Source organism: Achroia grisella, unplaced genomic scaffold, assembly GCF_030625045.1.
Source record: "Achroia grisella isolate CSIRO2021 unplaced genomic scaffold, CSIRO_AGI_Agris_v1 utg903, whole genome shotgun sequence".
In the NCBI taxonomy this organism is placed as follows: domain Eukaryota; kingdom Metazoa; phylum Arthropoda; class Insecta; order Lepidoptera; family Pyralidae; genus Achroia; species Achroia grisella.
Window position 1 is genome coordinate 1,762,975 of NW_026713061.1, and position 8,189 is coordinate 1,771,163.

The window sequence follows — 8,189 nt, forward strand, 5'->3', positions numbered from 1 at the left end:
GGCGAGGGGTCACAGGGTTTCATCGTCGCCGCCGCACTACGCCGACAGCGCTGTGCAAAATCGTTAATTACATTCAATAGCAGTTTCGCTTTACGGTATGTTGATGTATACATGCAACACGTGCCATACATAATGTTGTACTTTCAAAATAATGTCATTATTTTTATAAACATAGATTTATATGAAAACCTCATGAGATTCAGAGCTCAAGATTGAAGAAAGTACCTAATTAAGAAATCTGTTTATTTAAGTACCGTCATGTACATAACTTCAAGAATAAACAAACATAACTCACATAGTTTTATTTAATGATGCATTCATAAACTCAGACATATAGCTTACGTCATTAAATTGGTCCCTTTGATACATATTATTTTTAAAAGAACTTGAAAAATAACACTGAAAGGAAGTATTTCTCTTTACCAAACCATTGAGTTATAGAGCAGTCAAAATAATTTTAAAACTAAATCTTAAGCGGTAGATACATATTAACTAATAACACTATGATAGCGTAGATCAATTCACGTTACCTAAGGCATGATCGAATCGATACCTTTCATGAAATTCCTAGGTACATAGGTACTGTCAGTGTCGTCTCTACGTACACGTATATCTATGAATAAATATTATTAGTTATATTTTTTAAATTTAAATGTATAAGTATGATATTAAATAAAATACTTATACCAATGTGTCACCACGCACACGCTTCTTTATAAAAATAAATTAAGTATTTATAGATTTGTACCTACTCATTTCGGTGTAAATATGTATGTCAATGATAGTGGCAAGGTTTTTGAGAATGATACCAAATCGCATCCATACTTAATGTTCATTAATTAATACAATTAGCCCAGAGGAAATTACACGTAAAAGCTGAAATAATGAGCGTAAATTGAGGCAACTTTACACTTCTGATTTATTGTCCTGCACTGCACGATTTCGTCGAAAGAGAAAACGGACCAGTTCGGATAGGTATTACGGACAGAACATAAAATTGATAATGAATATTTATAAAAAACTTAATCACAGGTCACCGTGTTTCCCAACTGGCCAAGAGAAGAAACCATTAATCAGAACATTTCCACTTTATCTTGGATATGACCGTAGCTTTATTCTCTGTTATTACATTACAATTACCTTTATAAAATGTGATGTCATTTATACTTATGAGTTTATTACCTATTCTCCTAATATTTAGGACATTTAATAAAAATATCTAAGTGTAAATATTTCTTTAGCTTTGGCACGTGGTCGTTTTAATAGATATTTACAACTCGTAGGTATGACTGGTGGCCTGCCTACAATAATTGATTATGCCTTCGGACAGGTCGGAAGGTTTTCCTGCGCACTATTACAAAGTCAACAAGTAAAAAGCCTAGTAGTAGAAATATAGTAGGTCTTGAAAATCGTTCTACCATAATAAATATTTTGATATGTGTTTATATAATGTACCTAAATTCTTAACAGTAGAATACACGATGACGAGTCACTCAGAGGGCAATGGAGAGGGCTATGCTCGGAGTTACTCTGCGTGATCGAATCAGAAATGAGGAGATCCGCAGAAGAACCAGAGTGACCGACATACCCCGAAGAATTGCGACTCTGAAGTGGCAATGGGCAGGGCACATAGCTCGTAGGACAGATGGCCGTTGGGGCAGTAAAGTCCTCGAGTGGCGACCACGGACCGGAAGACGCAGCGTGGGAAGGCCAGCAAGGTGGACCGACGATCTGGTCAAGATCGCTGGAAGGCATTGGATGCGAGCAGCGCAGGACCGATCGTCGTGGAGATCTTTGGGGGAGGCCTATGTCCAGCAGTGGACGTCTTCCGGGCTGCGATGATGATGACGATGAGAATACACAATCAGTCTAAACACTATATGTTTTTAGTTAAAAAATGTCTAAATTGTTGTAGCTAAGAGGTGATAGCTTAAAACTGACAAACATTACAATACTATTTTTTAAAATTCCATGTACCAATGTACAACAGTAGGTAATAGCAGAGATAACATAATATGATAACAGTAAAATCGTTTAATGTTTGGTACACATTTAATTCTTAGTTTTTTTCAGGCCTCATTTGATTTAATTTATTTCATAACGGCGACATACTACTTCCTTAATACATGGTCATTAAATCTGTTTATCAGTTCGGTGAAATAAATCAATAAATATGATATACTCATTTTTCATCGCACGGACGTTATCTCTTAGCAGGTAGATAATAAATTCGTATTTTCAACCGACTGATATAAGTAGAATTTATATTAATTATGCTTCATCTTTTCCAAAGCTGAACTTCAAAGGATTCTTTTTGTTATAGACAGGGTGTTCCGTATTCCGAACCTCCTTGGTCTAAGCAGGTTGTATCACCGGCTTGCTTACTGAAGCAAAGGGCGCTTGGTATACTGGCCACAAATAAATACATGTGGCCACTTAAATTTCGAAAAAAGAATAAAAAAAACAATTGAAAATAAGACCTGGAATTAAAATTTGACCTATATAAAAAAAAAATTAATTATTTATTTAACATAATATGTTTTTATGAAAATATAGATACACTCTAGAGTGCGTACCACTAAACAGTACTACACATCGGGACGTTCCTGCTTACTTTGGGATCTTCGGAGTGTGGAAGACGTTCTTCCAGGTCGAAATCGTATTTCTGCTACCTTTTCCATTAATTATTTTCTTTTCAATAAATACAGTCCACTCTCTGTTTTATATATTACTTTATAAGGATTCTTAATCGAATACAGGGTTTAGTCTAGTATAAATAAGACTCAGCCGATTTTTTAGAATCGAATGTTCTTTTAATGTCTACTTTCTATAATACTTTATTTACCTACTCACTTTTGATGAGATCGAACCAGAATGAAATTGCCTCGTATTGATTTGATGGCCAAATACTCGACTGTTGTCTTTATGATATATATAACATAAAATGAGAAAATACATACACCCCTTACAATACAGATACAGAGTTATTCTATACTGTGTGTACTTTTATTACGCTTTGAAATTGAAAACATTACATATGGCGAATAACTCGTAAAAATCTGCCTTAGTCAGTTGTTAACTAAAATAGCTAATTTAGTAACGATTGCTTGCATTTACCCAATGTTTTTGTGTAGAATAAAATATGATTGTATTTAATTCAAACAAAAACAATTCTGTTCACTATAGGACTTCAAGGTCTGTGATATCTTCAGTCTCCGAAAGTTGTATGGCTTTACTTTGTAAGATACTTGTTTGTTCGATATTTGGATTTTGTAACACTAATTTGAGAATAATTTTATAATTTTATCACGGATTAGCTAATTAGGTGTACATTGAGTATCTATTGATTCGCGTTTCGGAATCACTGTGTACTGAACTCTGTAGCAGATTTTGCATACTTAATGCCGCCTCGAAAATTTCTACATCTACAAGTCAGTACCCACCTATGTAATTCCAATTGAACGTTTCATAAGACCTTAGTTACTAGATAACTTACGTTGACAACTTTACAGTCGTGTCCTGAAGAAGGACATCAAGTTCGACAACAATGAAAAAGTAACAATAGAATCGCTTGTTTTCGACATCGTGTAAAGTGTCGCAATGGTGGGCCCCACAATACTTTAGAGGACAGTAGCGTTATCAGTAAACATTTAATAAAATTGTAGTTAGATGATGGAGTACTTGCACTAAGCGTGCCGAGTTTGACCATTACACCTGACAGTTGGTGACTGATTATGGTCGCCACGCTCTAAGCCGACGCTGCCAACGCAGTCTTGAAACAATGGCCCACCGTACTATCTTTAATCATTACAATATATTCTAATTGGATCCGCAAACTTTTTGCCTCTAAGTGGTTTACAGTACGGATACGGATATAGTGTATCTACCTATAATATATATCAGTGTCATATTAACACGGAATCAATACTTATCAAATATAAAATAAGAATATCCGCAATTTATTGTGTACCTATTACCACAGATAATATAATATTACTATTACTGTCATCATTTTTAAAAAAAATATTTACGTAACCGATGCATTAACCTGTGTGTTTGTCTCCTGTTTGTGATCACACTGACAATTTAAAGAAGTAAAATAGAGATAGACGACACTAGCACCATCAGAAAGCTTGAAACTCTATATGCTAGCCTAAGGTAGGGATAAATATGTACAATTTAAAATATAGTTAATACAGTTCTTATATTTCCTTATCTCTATATGTGCGCGCGCATCGCCTATAACAAATGAAAGTAGGCTTTAAGATAATTTGATGTCCTCAAGAAATAATTAAATTTCTATTCTAAGAAATTTGTTGGGACATCCTTGATGCTGATGGGAAGTCAGAAATTACGTCTTCTGCTTTGGATACTTATTCTACTGTGCGATATTTTGTTTGGGTGTGTAATATTATCTTATCTGTGGTTGAATGTTTGTGATTCTTTCATGCAAAAACTACTGAACCAATATTGATGTAACTTTTAGTAATATAGCTCATCTCTCAGAATAATTGATAGGTTGTTCATTTAAAATGATAACGTATGTATGCATAGGGCGATATATAATGATAAAATACATAGTTTATAAAAATACATACCCAGACAATGTAGCGGGCGGCAACTATAATATCTATACCTTGATCAATAAAACGAATTGACTTGCAGAACTGGTTACCAGAAATAAATATTTATGCATTATATAAATAATATCATGTAGAATGAAATTAGTTTCATAATGTAAATTAGGATTACAATTATAATTGATAGTAATGTACAAATATATAACATACTTATTAAATGTTGCAGTTTGTAATGTGGATAATATATATTTATTACAATACATCTATAATTAAATCAATTCAAGGCGAATTCTCGAATTTTTAGAGATTTATTACAGCAATACGACTTTCAATTAGTTAACATATCTTTATGATGTCTTATTAGCACTTGCGAAAAATTCGACGCGTCCGAGAGCTTTGTGATTTTTAGTTTAATTAAAATATTACAATACTTGTAGTGTAAATAAAAAAATCTGGGACAATATATTACACAACCACGTTTGATTCATTAAATGTATGTAATATGTGTGAATTTCTGGTTCTCCCTGCCATGGTTTCGTAGATTGATTAGCTATCTATGTACAATGGGGATTAAAAATAGTTACTTTTTGTGAATCGCACCAATTGTAATGATTTTCGTATAACCCGGTGCATAAAACCACTATATAGCTACTCACATCATCTGCCACATTAATTTTATCAGTGGGAATATTCAGCATTAATTATGAACTAAACTCGTTACATAAATTATTTAAGCACAGAAATGTTATAGAAGTTGATCCTATCGCAATAGAATTATCAATTAAATAACATTATAATAAACTATGTTAATAATTCTTATATTCCATTATTCCATACAATATATAGGCAAAACAACAATCTTAGTACAGATAAAGATTTTATAATGGCCTCATCATACACCATACATATTCGAAGCATTTATTGGAAAAACAACGAATTGTTAAAAATATATGTTTGTCACCAATGTAGATAAGTGAAATAATTAAAAACAAGCAACAAACAACTGTACAAAATATAACTAATAATTATATTTGTCATTACTATTACAATAGCATTTATTAAGAAATATATCATTGACAGCTCTTTTTAATAAAAATTGAAGTCTGTCTAAACACGTACCTATATGTTTAGGCAATTCGTTATAGATTCTGGAGTTTTATAAAGATTGGTCAGTATAACGGGCTCGACTACGAAATTTAAAAAAATATAATTACAGCACATTCAAAGATATACATACTGGGAACTGTTAATAGATTTAGTTTTGAAATGAAGTCTATTTGCTTTTTTTTATATCTAAAAATATAGAACCTACATGTTAATCATATGATGTCCAAACAGCTTCCATATTAGCAATTTTACGGAATTTATATAGAACATATGAACGCAGATTAGAACGAAATATTGTTGTCATTGCTATTAGTGTGATAAATAGCAATAAATTTTATTAAAAATATTAGTACTTGTCTATTTCTAAAATATAATATAACTTTTTTATAGATAGTTCTTATCTTCCTTAAAACAATCATGCGCACGCGTTACTCCTTTATAAAAAGTCAGGGTCATCGCACGCACAGCACGACACATTGTGATGGAATTATCTTGATTTATGATTTAGGTAGGTATCTCTTTTTGATATCATTTAATAAAATTAATAACATTCTTCTTCCATTTCCATCCTGTAATATTAAGGTACATTACGTATAACATATTCTTCTTAGTCGTATCCTCGAGGCTGAGGATGTTGACCACCAGGTCCTGAATGCTCCTTCGAACTACTCCTCTTCAATTATCTCTATTTTGGACTAAGTAGATTTCTGAGTATATATTTACCTTGACAGCATCTCGAAAGGCATCAGTCATCAGTTGTCATCGTACAGATACCCTTTCTTCTGTCCACGTGGCCTACAAATTATCTGGTTCCTGACAGACCACATTATCGAATAAAGGTAACAGTTGCGGGAAGCACGCAGTAGAGAGCCGGGTTCCAATACCCAGTTGTTACAATGTAGACACATTAGTAAGGTGCTCCGTCCATGAGATTTCTTGCATTTTGCGCAACAACAGAATTCGAAAGCATCTATTTTGAAATTAACAGAATACGCAAAAAGGAAATTGTCCAACGTTAAACTACAGCAAGACAATTTAGTATATTATAATAAGCTAATTATTTAGTTTAATTCTTAAATATGATTAAGTACGGTTTATCTAATAAAATCTATAATTTCATAATTTAAATAAGTCATTAAACTACAACGCATAAATGCTTGTGGAAAATAATCTGCAGTTACAATGTTGAAACCTCGATGTAGGTAATCGATAATAAAACAATATTTTCTTAGGGAGTTAATAACGTAGCGTGAAATGACCACTTTACTGAGTAATATCGTGTTATTGGGAGGCGACGGTGGTGAGGTCGGTCGTGACAGTAAGTAAGTACCTATAGGACTCTGTCACGAATCGCTCTGCTGACCCTACTCGCTTCAACTTAACTAACTTTTCAACAGTACCAACCTCTATGCTCCTATTACGGCGTATTACTCTGTGCTAAAATTGTTTTATTTTAGTTAGGAAAGGTTACAAACATCAATTGAGTCATAGCCAAAATTAGAATAAATGAAGGAGTGAAATGTCGAAGACCTAGACTAGAGATTGAAACAAATCTTATGCAATTCACTATGCACAATATGCACTAGCTTTCAATATCATGTAAAGTCATCGGCTTTTCTTCGATTTCTACCACTAAATCGTTCCTAGTTTACGTTTCTGGGTCGAGGGGCAATGAAATACTGGATACGGAGGCATGACACAAATAAAATATTATAAATCGTTAGTAATTTTGAAGGTATCCCTGCCGTCACGTGACGACGTACTTATTTATAGGCGACGGGCTTGTAGAGCCATAATATCTTCTCTAGATCAGAATTATCCAAAAGACTGGAGAAACTGGTAAGTGCATAATCTCTCCTTCCGGGAAGTTTTTGGGAGTGACAAACTTTCTTTGAGATTTGGCATCCCTACATCATAACTTGTAGAAGTGTTTAATCCCTCTGGATTGTCGGCCTCAGACCGAGTGTATAGAGTAAAAAGAAATTCTATCTTACGATGGCCCTTAGGCAGAGCTGTATTATATGCTCCATGTAGTGTGATGGAAAGAATCCACGCCCCTTCGTACAATATCTTCATGGATACTAAGAGAAGATTGAAAACAAAATTGGTTAGAAGTTTATCGATATCCTCCGAGTTATCTCTTACTAGTTCTAAAAATCAGGAAAGTGGTCATAAGAGACTACGGGAGCCTATATCAGAAGGTAAAAATTTACCGGACATTCGTACTCCAAAACGACGTGAAATGTTGACATCTAACTATGACTTGAGTCATAGTGTGCACTTGAGTGCAATGTGGGTAATCAACGAACACGTATCGATCTCCCATACACCGGTCATTGATAACGCAACACCTACTCCTACGATGCTTATACAAGGTAGCGGTGACCACCTTCTCTCAGCAATTTTAAAACAACAGATCCAAATGTTTAATGAAATGGCAAACACAGAAGCAGTAAAATACAATATAGCTTGTCAGGTACTAGGTCAATGTAGTTAGTGTAA